The sequence below is a fragment of the Oncorhynchus keta genome, unplaced genomic scaffold (genome assembly GCF_023373465.1).
Source record: "Oncorhynchus keta strain PuntledgeMale-10-30-2019 unplaced genomic scaffold, Oket_V2 Un_contig_975_pilon_pilon, whole genome shotgun sequence".
Lineage (NCBI taxonomy): Eukaryota > Metazoa > Chordata > Actinopteri > Salmoniformes > Salmonidae > Oncorhynchus > Oncorhynchus keta.
In genome coordinates this window covers 1,044-16,554 of record NW_026290667.1, presented here as the reverse complement: position 1 = coordinate 16,554, position 15,511 = coordinate 1,044, and the positions used below count along the sequence as shown (strand labels likewise).

At 41.3% G+C, this 15,511-nt stretch overlaps 1 protein-coding gene across 1 annotated transcript in view; it reads right to left on the bottom strand.

The window, feature by feature from the left end:
• The window catches only part of LOC127927201 (leucine-rich repeat serine/threonine-protein kinase 1-like), a 30,560-nt gene extending 15,427 nt beyond the window's left edge, over positions 1 to 15,133 (bottom strand). The window contains exon 1 of the mRNA XM_052513180.1: positions 14,970 to 15,133. The gene's annotated coding sequence lies outside the window, so the exon portion shown is untranslated. The remainder of the gene's footprint in view (positions 1 to 14,969) is intronic.
• Positions 15,134 to 15,511: the final 378 nt, after the last annotated feature.

Here is a 15,511-nt window from a genome sequence, read left to right as displayed (position 1 = left end):
ACTCAGTCTGTAGCCATGTCTTTCCCTTTAAACCGCGCGCGTCCCTTCAAACCAGTCTGTGTGTGTGTCTGTGTCTGTGAAGAGACCTGTAAGCAGAGTCCCATCTGAAGACAGACCCTTGACCTCCCCTCCTAAATCTGTCCATCTGATAGACAGAACAGGTCCCTCCCAAACCATCCTAAATCTGTCCCTTCTGATAGACAAACAATGCAGAGTCCTCTCTCAAATCTGTCCATCTGATAGACAGAACAACAAGGCAAGAGTCCTCTCCTCCTAAATCTGTCCATCTGATAGACAGAACAACAAGTCTCTGCAGCCCTGAGAGCAGCCTGAGCGTCCTGCAGCCCTAAATCTGTCCATCTGATAGACAGAACAACAAGGCAGAGTCCTCCCTCCTAAATGTGTCCATCTGATAGACAGAACAACAAGGCAGAGTCCTCCCCTCTGCATCTGTCCATCTGATAGACAGAACAACAAGGAAGAGTCAGCCCCTCCTAAATGTGTCCATCTGATAGACAGAACAACAAGGCAGAGTCCTCCCCTCTGCAGCCCTGTGTCCATCTGATAGACAGAACAACAAGGAAGAGTCCTCCCTCTCCTGCAGCCCTGTCCATCTGATAGACAGAACAACAAGGAAGAGTCCTCCCTCCTAAATGTGTCCATCTGATAGACAGAACCAAGGAAGAGTCCTCTGCAGCCCTGTCCATCTGATCAGAACTGCAGCCCTGAGAGTCCTCTGCAGCCCTGAAATCTGTCCTCTGCAGCCCTCCTCCTCCTCTGCAGTCCATCTGATAGACAGAACAACAAGGAAGAGTCCTCTGCAGCCCTGAAATGTGTCCATCTGATGACAGAACAACAAGGAAGAGTCCTCCCCAGCCTAAATGTGTCCATCTGATAGACAGAACAACCCTGGAAGAGTCCTCCCCTCCTAAATGTGTCCATCTGATAGACAGAACAACAAGGAAGAGTCCTCCCCCATCAGCCCTGAGCGTCCATCTGATAGACAGAACAACAAGGAAGAGTCCTCCCCCCTAAATGTGTCCATCTGATAGACAGAACAACAAGGAAGAGTCCTCCCCTCCTAAATCTGTCCATCAGATAGACAGAACAACAAGGAAGAGTCCTCCCCCTCCTAAATGTGTCCATCTGATAGACAGAACAACAAGGAAGAGTCCTCAGCCATCCTAAATCTGTCCATCTGATAGACAGAACAACAAGGAAGAGTCCTCCCAGCCCTAAATCTGTCCATCTGATAGACAGAACAACAAGGAAGAGTCCTCCCCTCCTAAATGTGTCCATCTGATAGACAGAACAACAAGGAAGAGTCCTCCCCTCCTAAATGTGTCCATCTGATAGACAGAACAACAAGGAAGAGTCCTCCCCTCCTAAATGTGTCCATCTGATAGACAGAACAACAAGGAAGAGTCCTCCTCCTAAATCTGTCCATCTGATAGACAGAACAACAAGGAAGAGTCCTCCCCTCCTAAATGTGTCCATCTGATAGACAGAACAACAAGGAAGAGTCCTCCCCCTCCATAAACAGAACAACAAGGAAGAGTCCTGTCCATCTGATAGACAGAACAACAAGGAAGAGTCCTCCCCCTCCTAAATGTGTCCATCTGATAGACAGAACAACAAGGAAGAGTCCTCCCCTAAATGTGTCCATCCAGAACAACAAGGAAGAGTCCTCCCCCCTCCTAAATGTGTCCAACAAGGAAGAGTCCTCCCCCTCCTAAATGTGTCCATCTGATAGACAGAACAACAAGGAAGAGTCCTCCCCTCCTAAATGTGTCCATCTGAAGACAGAACAACAAGGAAGAGTGATAGACAGAACAACAAGGAAGAGTCCTCCCTCCTAAATCTGTCCATCTGATAGACAGAACAACAAGGAAGAGTCCTCCCCTCCTAAATGTGTCCATCTGATAGACAGAACAACAAGGAAGAGTCCTCCCCTCCTAAATGTGTCCATCTGATAGACAGAACAACAAGGAAGAGTCCTCTCCCCCATCTCCTAAATCTGTCCATCTGATAGACAGAACAACAAGGAAGAAATGTCCTCCCCCTCCCCTCTAAATCTGTCCATCTGATAGACAGAACAACAAGGAAGAGTCCTCCCCCTCCTAAATGTGTCCATCTGATAGACAGAACAACAAGGAAGAGTCCTCCCCTCCTAAATGTGTCCATCTGATAGACAGAACAACAAGGAAGAGTCCTCCCCCTCCTAAATCTGTCCATCTGATAGACAGAACAACAAGGCAGAGTCCTCCCCTCCTAAATGTGTCCATCTGATAGACAGAACAACAAGGAAGAGTCCTCCCCCTCCTAAATCTGTCCATCTGATAGACAGAACAACAAGGAAGAGTCCTCCCCCTCCTAAATGTGTCCATCTGATAGACAGAACAACAAGGCAGAGTCCTCCCCAAGGAAGAGTCCTCCCCCTCCTAAATGTGTCCATCTGATAGACAGAACAACAAGGAAGAGTCCTCCCCCTCCTAAATGTGTCCATCTGATAGACAGAACAACAAGGCAGAGTCCTCCCCCTCCTAAATGTGTCCATCTGATAGACAGAACAACAAGGAAGAGTCCTCCCCCTCCTAAATCTGTCCATCTGATAGACAGAACAACAAGGAAGAGTCCTCCCCCTCCTAAATGTGTCCATCTGATAGACAGAACAACAAGGAAGAGTCCTCCCCCTCCTAAATCTGTCCATCTGATAGACAGAACAACAAGGAAGAGTCCTCCCCCTCCTAAATGTGTCCATCTGATAGACAGAACAACAAGGAAGAGTCCTCCCCCTCCTAAATCTGTTCATCTGATAGACAGAACAACAAGGCAGAGTCCTCCCCCTCCTAAATGTGTCCATCACCAACAGTAAACACAATAATAGCTAGCGCACCTCTCCACCTCCTCCAGCTAAATGTGTTATCAGTGTGGGGATGTGTCCCATAATATCACATCACAATGTGCAGAATGTTTCCTGATAGGTGAAGATGTAGGCCTATGACATCACAGATACAGATATATTAGTGTCTGTGTATGACACAATCTGACCCTTATAGGAACGTATCGGTAGATTTGCAAGACGGTGGTAGCTTTTCCAAAACTCCCAGGTTCTCCAGAAATCCCTGTAAAAAGATTCCCAGAATCAGAAGGGTATATGCAGAAAATACAGAATCCTCCAACTAGTATTTCTGAAAACCCTGGGACATGGGGAAAGTGATGTGAACGTTGTAACCCTAGTTAGTAGATTGGGTATTGATCAGGCAGTGTCTCAACTCTACTCTTCATTAAAGTGATGTGAACGTTGTAACCCTAGTTAGTAGATTGGGTATTGATCAGGCAGGGTCTCAACTCTACTCTTCATTAAAGTGATGTGAACGTTGTAACCCTAGTTAGTAGATTGGGTATTGATCAGGCAGGGTCTCAACTCTACTCTTCATTAAAGTGATGTGAACATTGTAACCCTAGTTAGTAGATTGGGTATTGATCAGGCAGGGTCTCAACTCTACTCTTCATTAAAGTGATGTGAACGTTGTAACCCTAGTTAGTAGATTGGGTATTGATCAGGCAGGGTCTCAACTCTACTCTTCATTAAAGTGATGTGAACGTTGTAACCCTAGTTAGTAGATTGGTTATTGATCAGGCAGGGTCTCAACTCTACTCTTCATTAAAGTGATGTGAATGTCGTAACCCTAGTTAGTAGATTGGGTATTGATCAGGCAGGGTCTCAACTCTACTCTTCATTAAAGTGATGTGAACGTTGTAACCCTAGTTAGTAGATTGGTTATTGATCAGGCAGGGTCTCAACTCTACTCTTCATTAAAGTGATGTGAACGTTGTAACCTAGTTAGTAGATTGGTTATTGATCAGGCAGGGTCTCAACTCTACTCTTCATTAAAGTGATGTGAATGTTGTAACCCTAGTTAGTAGATTGGGTATTGATCAGGCAGTGTCTCAACTCTACTCTTCATTAAAGTGATGTGAACGTTGTAACCCTAGTTAGTAGATTGGGTATTGATCAGGCAGGGTCTCAAAAGTGATGTGAATGTCTAGTTAGTCTTCATTAAAGTGATGTGAACGTTGTAACCCTAGTTAGTAGATTGGGTATTGATCAGGCAGGGTCTCAACTCTACTCTTCATTAAAGTGATGTGAACGTTGTAACCCTAGTTAGTAGATTGGGTATTGATCAGGCAGTGTCTCAACTCTACTCTTCATTAAAGTGATGTGAACGTTGTAACCCTAGTTAGTAGATTGGGTATTGATCAGGCAGTGTCTCAACTCTACTCTTCATTAAAGTGATGTGAACGTTGTAACCCTAGTTAGTAGATTGGGTATTGATCAGGCAGGGTCTCAACTCTACTCTTCATTAAAGTGATGTGAACGTTGTAACCTAGTTAGTAGATTGGGTATTGATCAGGCAGTGTCTCAACTCTACTCTTCATTAAAGTGATGTGAACGTTGTAACCTAGTTAGTAGATTGGGTATTGATCAGGCAGTGTCTCAACTCTACTCTTCATTAAAGTGATGTGAACGTTGTAACCCTAGTTAGTAGATTGGGTATTGATCAGGCAGTGTCTCAACTCTACTCTTCATTAAAGTGATGTGAACGTTGTAACCCTAGTTAGTAGATTGGGTATTGATCAGGCAGTGTCTCAACTCTACTCTTCATTAAAGTGATGTGAACGTTGTAACCAGGGTCTAGTTAGTAGATTGGGTATTGATCAGGCAGGGTCTCAACTCTACTCTTCATTAAAGTGATGTGAACGTTGTAACCCTAGTTAGTAGATTGGGTATTGATCAGGCAGTGTCTCAACTCTACTCTTCATTAAAGTGATGTGAACGTTGTAACCCTAGTTAGTAGATTGGGTATTGATCAGGCAGTGTCTCAACTCTACTCTTCATTAAAGTGATGTGAACGTTGTAACCCTAGTTAGTAGATTGGGTATTGATCAGGCAGGTCTCAACTCTACTCTTCATTAAAGTGATGTGAACGTTGTAACCCTAGTTAGTAGATTGGGTATTGATCAGGCAGTGTCTCAACTCTACTCTTCATTAAAGTGATGTGAACGTTGTAACCCTAGTTAGTAGATTGGGTATTGATCAGGCAGTGTCTCAACTCTACTCTTCATTAAAGTGATGTGAACGTTGTAACCCTAGTTAGTAGATTGGGTATTGATCAGGCAGGGTCTCAACTCTACTCTTCATTAAAGTGATGTGAACGTTGTAACCCTAGTTAGTAGATTGGGTATTGATCAGGCAGGGTCTCAACTCTACTCTTCATTAAAGTGATGTGAACGTTGTAACCCTAGTTAGTAGATTGGGTATTGATCAGGCAGTGTCTCAACTCTACTCTTCATTAAAGTGATGTGAACGTTGTAACCCTAGTTAGTAGATTGGGTATTGATCAGGCAGGGTCTCAACTCTACTCTTCATTAAAGTGATGTGAATGTTGTAACCCTAGTTAGTAGATTGGGTATTGATCAGGCAGTGTCTCAACTCTACTCTTCATTAAAGTGATGTGAACGTTGTAACCCTAGTTAGTAGATTGGGTATTGATCAGGCAGGGTCTCAACTCTACTCTTCATTAAAGTCACCTATTAGGTGAAACTGACACGTCCCTTTAGGAAACTAAAAACAGGATCAAATGACTTCAAACCGTGAACACAGTGTTTTCCCTTCTGACATCATAGCGTGACAGAACAGCAGAATATATCATACAGATGCTCCTCTCTTTAGTTTCATCAACATAAAAGGCACTGGGGCGAAATGTGGCGCTTGTCAACAAATGTGGATTATAGTTTAAGGAAATCTCACCTTTACTGCATTGAAGAGGTGTTAAGCAAAGGGACTTCCTGTCTCAATGAAGATGAATTGCATTTGAATGAGTCACCGTGGATGCACAGGGACATACGATACAATCGTCCCCATAGAGACAGCGCTGGTCATTGGATCAGCTTGTGTCTGTCATTACTATAGGGATGCATTGTCTGCAGAGTGACAGCAATCTCAGTAATCTGCTGATTGATTGGCTCATTCTGTGTAGCAGGATCCTTAATCATTTCATTTCTGTGATTGGCTCATTCTGTTTAGCAGGATCCTTAATCATTTCATTTCTGTGATTGTACAGGAGGGGAGCCATCGTGGGCTGCATTCCATTTCAAAAGATTTTCCTCCACCCTTCTGCCCTTGTTCACCCCCTGAGGTAGGTAGGTTTAAAGGTATAAACCCCATAAGGTCCGTCACATTCATGTCCGTTATTAAGTCAGTGCAGGAGTTTATGATGTCGTCTCTCATACATCCCTGTCCCACTGGGATGTATTACTAACATACCGTATTTAACCAGGAAGCCCCATTGAGATAAATCAAGTCTTTCTGAAGGGAAACCTGGAACTGTCAGAGTGTAATGTAGATATGACAATTTAAGGCACCATCAATACACAAAGGGCAAAGGTGCCCAATGCCATTGATGATCAATAAAGAACAAGATAATCAACATATGGAGATGTTTCTTTTGAGAGCTACAGTTCCAGCACCATGGAAAGATTTCCATGTCTCAAAAGTATTTTAGAGGACACCTTGATTTTCTATCAAGATACCAAACACTCCCATCAGGCCTTCAATGTCTTGTTTAAAAATGCTGTAGCCTACTAGTCTACGTACAATAACCTAGTTAGTTCATATGTGACGGGCTCAGCACCGACTCTAGAATAGATGAAAGACGGTTGTTTCAGTGTCGTTGATACCTTCAATTAAGCCTGGAGATTCAACAACAGCAACACTTCACACTGTAATACTGATGAAATAGTCAGTGATTTAATCAAGTCAAATCAATGATCTACCCAACACTGGCTGAATTCTGACAAACATCTGTCACTTACTGTCATTCTATCTAAAAGCCTTGCACTTTAGATCCAAGTGAAATAGTGTATCTATACAGGTAGCAGGGTTGGGGGCGATTCCTTTTCAACTCAGTCAATTCAGGAAGTAAAGTGAAATACCAACATGTTACTAAAGTGTCACCACTCTTGAAAATGACCCGACCCTAATATAGGGATGTATATATTCCCCCCCAATGACCCGACCCTAATATAGGGATGTATATATTCCCCCCCAATGACCCGACCCTAACATAGGGATGTATATATCCCCCCCAAATGACCCGACCCTAATATAGGGATGTATATATTCCCCCCCAATGACCCGACCCTAATATAGGGATGTATATATCCCCCAATGACCCGACCCTAACATAGGGATGTATATATCCCCCCCAATGACCCGACCCTAATATAGGGATGTATATATTCCCCCAATGACCCGACCCTAATATAGGGATGTATATATTCCCCCCCAATGACCCGACCCTAATATAGGGATGTATATATTCCCCCCCCCCAATGACCCGACCCTAATATAGGGATGTATGCTCTAGTCGGCTGGCCCTCACTACATATTCGTCGCCAGACCCACTGGCTCCAGGTCATCTACAAGTCCATGCTAGGTAAAGCTCCGCCTTATCTCAGTTCACTGGTCACGATGGCAACACCCATCCGTAGCACGCGCTCCAGCAGGTGTATCTCACTGATCATCCCTAAAGCCAACACCTCATTTGGCCGCCTTTCGTTCCAGTACTCTGCTGCCTGTGACTGGAACGACAAAAATATTTGAAGTTGAGACTTTTATCTCCCTCACCAACTTCAAACATCAGCTATCCGAGCAGCTAACCGATCGCTGCAGCTGTACATAGTCTATAGGTAAATAGCCCACCCATTTTCAGCTACCTCATTCCCATACTGTTTTTATACTGTTTTTTTTTATTTTATTTTTTTTATTTACTTTTCTGCTCTTTTGCACACCAATATCTCTACCTGTACATGACCATCTGATCATTTATCACTCCAGTGTTAATCTGCAAAATTGTATTATTCGCCTACCTCCTCATGCCTTTTGCACACATTGTATATAGACTGCCCATTTTTTCTACTGTGTTATTGACTTGTTAATTGTTTACTCCATGTGTAACTCTGTGTTGTCTGTTCACACTGCTATGCTTTATCTTGGCCAGGTCGCAGTTGCAAATGAGAACTTGTTCTCAACTAGCCTACCTGGTTAAATAAAGGTGAAATAAAAAAATAAAAAAATAAAATGTATATATTCCCCCCCAATGACCCGACCCTAATATAGGGATGTATATATTCCCCCCCAATGACCCGACCCTAATATAGGGATGTATATATTCCCCCCCAATGACCCGACCCTAATATAGGGATGTATATATTCCCCCCCCCAATGACCCGACCCTAATATAGGGATGTATATATTCCCCCCCAATGACCCGACCCTAATATAGGGATGTATATATTCCCTCCCCAATGACCCGACCCTAATATAGGGATGTATATATTCCCCCAATGACCGACCCTGATATAGGGATGTATATATTCCCCCAATGACCCGACCCTAATATAGGGATGTATATATTCCCCCAATGATCCGACCCTGATATAGGGATGTATATATTCCCCCCAATGACCCGACCCTAATATAGGGATGTATATATTCCCCCCCAATGACCCGACCCTAATATAGGGATGTATATATTCCCCCAATGACCCGACCCTGATATAGGGATGTATATATTCCCCCCCCAATGACCCAAACAATAATCATAGGGATGTATAGTCACAAAGTGTATAGTCACAAAGTGTATAGCCACAAAGTGTATAGCCACAAAGTGTATAATCATCCCAAAGTGTATAGTCACAAAGTGTATAGCCAATAAAGTGTATAGTCACAAAGTGTATAGCCACAAAGTGTATAGCCACAAAGTGTATAGCCACAAAGTGTATAGCCACAAAGTGTATAGCCACAAAGTGTATAGCCACAAAGTGTATAGCCACAAAGTGTATAGTCACAAAGTGTATAGTCACAAAGTGTATAGTCACAAAGTGTATAGTCACAAAGTGTATAGCCACAAAGTGTATAGTCAAAAGTGTATAGTCACAAAGTGTATAGCCACAAAGTGTATAGCCACAAAGTGTATAGTCACAAAGTGTATAGTCACAAAGTGTATAGGGACAAAGTGTATAGCCACAAAGTGTATAGTCACAAAGTGTATAGCCACAAAGTGTATAGCCACAAAGTGTATAGTCACAAAGTGTATAGTCACAAAGTGTATAGCCACAAAGTGTATAGCCAAAGTGTATAGCCACAAAGTGTATAGCCACAAAGTGTATAGTCACAAAGTGTATAGTCACAAAGTGTATAGCCACAAAGTGTATAGTCACAAAGTGTATAGTCACAAAGTGTATAGTCACAAAGTGTATAGTCACAAAGTGTATAGTCACAAAGTGTATAGCCACAAAGTGTATAGTCACAAAGTGTATAGTCACAAAGTGTATAGCCACAAAGTGTATAGTCACAAAGTGTATAGTCACAAAGTGTATAGCCACAAAGTGTATAGTCACAAAGTGTATAGTCACAAAGTGTATAGTCACAAAGTGTATAGTCACAAAGTGTATAGTCACAAAGTGTATAGCAAAGTGTATAGTCACAAAGTGTATAGCACAAAGTGTATAGTCACAAAGTGTATAGTCACAAAGTGTATAGCCACAAAGTGTATAGTCACAAAGTGTATAGCCACAAAGTGTATAGTCACAAAGTGTATAGTCACAAAGTGTATAGTCACAAAGTGTATAGCCACAAAGTGTATAGTCACAAAGTGTATAGCACAAAGTGTATAGTCACAAAGTGTATAGTCCACAAAGTGTATAGTCACAAAGTGTATAGTCACAAAGTGTATAGTCACAAAGTGTATAGCCACAAAGTGTATAGTCACAAAGTGTATAGCACAAAGTGTATAGTCACAAAGTGTATAGTCACAAAGTGTATAGTCACAAAGTGTATAGTGTATATAGCCACAAAGTGTATAGTCACAAAGTGTATAGTCACAAAGTGTATAGTCACAAAGTGTATAGCCACAAAGTGTATAGCCACAAAGTGTATAGTCACAAAGTGTATAGTCACAAAGTGTATAGTCACAAAGTGTATAGTCACAAAGTGTATAGCCACAAAGTGTATAGTCACAAAGTGTATAGTCACAATTAGTGTATAGTCACAAAGTGTATAGTCACAAAGTGTATAGCCACAAAGTGTATAGCCACAAAGTGTATAGCACAAAGTGTATAGTCACAAAGTGTATAGTCACAAAGTGTATAGTCACAAAGTGTATAGCCACAAAGTGTATAGTCACAAAGTGTATAGCCACAAAGTGTATAGTCACAAAGTGTATAGTCACAAAGTGTATTAGCCACAAAGTGTATAGTCACAAAGTGTATAGCCACAAAGTGTATTAGTCACAAAGTGTATAGCCACAAAGTGTATAGCCACAAAGTGTATTAGTCACAAAGTGTATAGCCACAAAGTGTATAGTCACAAAGTGTATTAGTCACAAAGTGTATAGCCACAAAGTGTATAGCCACAAAGTGTATAGTCACAAAGTGTATAGCCACAAAGTGTATTAGTCACAAAGTGTATAGCCACAAAGTGTATTAGTCACAAAGTGTATAGCCACAAAGTGTATAGTCACAAAGTGTATTAGTCACAAAGTGTATAGCCACAAAGTGTATAGTCACAAAGTGTATAGTCACAAAGTGTATAGCCACAAAGTGTATTAGTCACAAAGTGTATAGTCACAAAGTGTATAGCCACAAAGTGTATAGTCACAAAGTGTATAGCCACAAAGTGTATAGTCACAAAGTGTATAGCCACAAAGTGTATAGTCACAAAGTGTATAGCCACAAAGTGTATAGGGACAAAGTGTATATAGTCACAAAGTGTATAGCCACAAAGTGTATAGTCACAAAGTGTATAGTCACAAAGTGTATAGCCACAAAGTGTATAGTCACAAAGTGTATAGGGACAAAGTGTATAGTCACAAAGTGTATAGCCACAAAGTGTATAGTCATAAAGTGATGTCATAAAGTGTATAGCCACAAAGTGTATAGCCACAATGTATAGTCACAAAGTGTATAGCCACAAAGTGTATAGCCACAAAGTGTATAGCCACAAAGTGTATAGTCACAAAGTGTATAGCCACAAAGTGTATAGTCACAAAGTGTATAGTCACAAAGTGTATAGCCACAAAGTGTATAGTCACAAAGTGTATAGTCACAAAGTGTATAGCCAAAAGTGTATAGCCACAAAGTGTATAGTCACAAAGTGTATAGCCACAAAGTGTATAGTCACAAAGTGTATAGCCACAAAGTGTATAGCCACAAAGTGTATAGCCACAAAGTGTATTGCCACAAAGTGTATAGCCAAAGTGTATAGCCACAAAGTGTATAGCCACAAAGTGTATAGTCACAAAGTGTATAGCCACAAAGTGTATAGTCACAAAGTGTATAGCCACAAAGTGTATAGCCACAAAGTGTATAGCCACAAAGTGTATAGCCACAAAGTGTATAGTCACAAAGTGTATAGTCACAAAGTGTATAGCCACAAAGTGTATAGCCACAAAGTGTATAGCCACAAAGTGTATAGCCACAAAGTGTATAGCCACAAAGTGTATAGCCACAAAGTGTATAGTCACAAAGTGTATAGTCACAAAGTGTATAGCCACAAAGTGTATAGCCACAAAGTGTATAGCCACAAAGTGTATAGTCACAAAGTGTATAGCCACAAAGTGTATAGTCACAAAGTGTATAGTCACAAAGTGTATAGCCACAAAGTGTATAGCCACAAAGTGTATAGTCACAAAGTGTATAGTCACAAAGTGTATAGTCACAAAGTGTATAGCCACAAAGTGTATAGTCACAAAGTGTATAGTCACAAAGTGTATAGCCACAAAGTGTATAGCCACAAAGTGTATAGTCACAAAGTGTATAGTCACAAAGTGTATAGCCACAAAGTGTATAGCCACAAAGTGTATAGTCACAAAGTGTATAGTCACAAAGTGTATAGTCACAAAGTGTATAGTCACAAAGTGTATAGCCACAAAGTGTATAGCCACAAAGTGTATAGTCACAAAGTGTATAGTGTATAGTCACAAAGTGTATAGTCACAAAGTGTATAGTCACAAAGTGTATAGCCACAAAGTGTATAGCCACAAAGTGTATAGTCACAAAGTGTATAGCCACAAAGTGTATAGTCACAAAGTGTATAGCCACAAAGTGTATAGTCACAAAGTGTATAGCCACAAAGTGTATAGCCACAAAGTGTATAGTCACAAAGTGTATAGTCACAAAGTGTATAGTCACAAAGTGTATAGTCACAAAGTGTATAGTCACAAAGTGTATAGTCACAAAGTGTATAGTCACAAAGTGTATAGCCACAAAGTGTATAGCCACAAAGTGTATAGTCACAAAGTGTATAGCCACAAAGTGTATAGTCACAAAGTGTATAGCCACAAAGTGTATAGCCACAAAGTGTATAGCCACAAAGTGTATAGCCACAAAGTGTATAGTCACAAAGTGTATAGTCACAAAGTGTATAGCCACAAAGTGTATAGCCACAAAGTGTATAGTCACAAAGTGTATAGCCACAAAGTGTATAGCCACAAAGTGTATAGCCACAAAGTGTATAGTCACAAAGTGTATAGTCACAAAGTGTATAGCCACAAAGTGTATAGTCACAAAGTGTATAGTCACAAAGTGTATAGTCACAAAGTGTATAGCCACAAAGTGTATAGCCACAAAGTGTATAGCCACAAAGTGTATAGCCACAAAGTGTATAGCCACAAAGTGTATAGTCACAAAGTGTATAGCCACAAAGTGTATAGTCACAAAGTGTATAGCCACAAAGTGTATAGCCACAAAGTGTATAGCCACAAAGTGTATAGCCACAAAGTGTATAGCCACAAAGTGTATAGTCACAAAGTGTATAGCCACAAAGTGTATAGCCACAAAGTGTATAGTCACAAAGTGTATAGTCACAAAGTGTATAGCCACAAAGTGTATAGCCACAAAGTGTATAGTCACAAAGTGTATAGTCACAAAGTGTATAGTCACAAAGTGTATAGCCACAAAGTGTATAGTCACAAAGTGTATAGCCACAAAGTGTATAGTCACAAAGTGTATAGCCACAAAGTGTATAGTCACAAAGTGTATAGCCACAAAGTGTATAGCCACAAAGTGTATAGCCACAAAGTGTATAGCCACAAAGTGTATAGCCACAAAGTGTATAGCCACAAAGTGTATAGCCACAAAGTGTATAGTCACAAAGTGTATAGTCACAAAGTGTATAGCCACAAAGTGTATAGCCACAAAGTGTATAGCCACAAAGTGTATAGTCACAAAGTGTATAGTCACAAAGTGTATAGCCACAAAGTGTATAGCCACAAAGTGTATAGTCACAAAGTGTATAGTCACAAAGTGTATAGCCACAAAGTGTATAGCCACAAAGTGTATAGTCACAAAGTGTATAGTCACAAAGTGTATAGCCACAAAGTGTATAGCCACAAAGTGTATAGTCACAAAGTGTATAGTCACAAAGTGTATAGTCACAAAGTGTATAGCCACAAAGTGTATAGCCACAAAGTGTATAGCCACAAAGTGTATAGTCACAAAGTGTATAGCCACAAAGTGTATAGTCACAAAGTGTATAGTCACAAAGTGTATAGCCACAAAGTGTATAGCCACAAAGTGTATAGCCACAAAGTGTATAGCCACAAAGTGTATAGTCACAAAGTGTATAGCCACAAAGTGTATAGTCACAAAGTGTATAGCCACAAAGTGTATAGCCACAAAGTGTATAGCCACAAAGTGTATAGTCACAAAGTGTATAGCCACAAAGTGTATAGCCACAAAGTGTATAGTCACAAAGTGTATAGTCACAAAGTGTATAGTCACAAAGTGTATAGCCACAAAGTGTATAGCCACAAAGTGTATAGCCACAAAGTGTATAGTCACAAAGTGTATAGTCACAAAGTGTATAGTCACAAAGTGTATAGTCACAAAGTGTATAGCCACAAAGTGTATAGCCACAAAGTGTATAGCCACAAAGTGTATAGTCACAAAGTGTATAGTCACAAAGTGTATAGCCACAAAGTGTATAGTCACAAAGTGTATAGCCACAAAGTGTATAGTCACAAAGTGTATAGTCACAAAGTGTATAGCCACAAAGTGTATAGTCACAAAGTGTATAGCCACAAAGTGTATAGCCACAAAGTGTATAGTCACAAAGTGTATAGCCAAAGTGTATAGCCAAAGTGTATAGCCACAAAGTGTATAGCCACAAAGTGTATAGCCACAAAGTGTATAGCCACAAAGTATATAGCCACAAAGTAAGTGTATAGTGTATAGCCACAAAGTGTATAGTCACAAAGTGTATAGCCACAAAGTGTATAGCCACAAAGTGTATAGCCACAAAGTGTATAGCCACAAAGTGTATAGCCACAAAGTGTATAGCCAAAGTGTATAGCCACAAAGTGTATAGTCACAAAGTGTATAGCCACAAAGTGTATAGCCACAAAGTGTATAGCCACAAAGTGTATAGCCACAAAGTGTATAGCCACAAAGTGTATAGTCACAAAGTGTATAGCCACAAAGTGTATAGCCACAAAGTGTATAGCCACAAAGTGTATAGCCACAAAGTGTATAGCCACAAGCATAAAAAGAGATTTCCCGAAACCCAGTCAGTCAGAGTGAAAATTAAATCTTCAGGGTCCCCATCTCTCTCTGAATTAAAAACATGCCTCTACTAGCCTACAGTACACACAGCTGCACTGGTAAACAATCAGATCCTACAGGCTAACACTAGCGTCACAGCTAAAGTACATTAAACCCACAGATTTACCACTAATCTGATGTAGCATTAGCTTTAGCCACACGTGCCAACAACATGCCGTGTACATATGCTCCAGACTGTAAACAAGACTATATTCACCCAGCTAGCTACATCGGCTACACAGTGACTACAGTGAGCAGTGTTACTCTGGGCTAGGGCATCAGCCACATGTCCTGTAGCATACCTGTTCATACTATGAGACTGGACCCTTCTCTAGTCTCCCATCTCCCCATGGCATTCAGATCGCTTGTTCCTTTTCTCATACAGCCTTTCCCTCTTCCCTCCTTCCTCCGTAGTGTGTTATGTATCTCTTGCCTGTCTGCATGGCCGATGGCTCTCTCTGCATCCCTCCCTCTACCTCCCCTGGCTGTGGCTGGCTGGCTAGCAGGCAGGCTGCACTCAGAGCTACTGTCAGGGGGTGTTGATGCTTCTTTGTTTGGCAGCCCCAGCCACCAGTCTCCCTCCCTCCCTCCTGACTCCTCCCGGAGTGTCCTAAAGGGAAGATAATGATGCTATGTCTCTGCCTCTCAGTCTTCATCCCCTATCGATCTCTACCCCACCACCCATCCCTGGAGAGTGTAACCCAACCCTCCTCTCTCTCTCTGCCTGCTTCCCCTGGGATAGAGGACTGGGGAGGACTTCACTTAGCACACAGCCTCACAGAGAGGAAAAGAGAGACAGAGAGAGACAGAGCAAGGGGAGTGGGAGAGAGACAGAGAGAGAAGG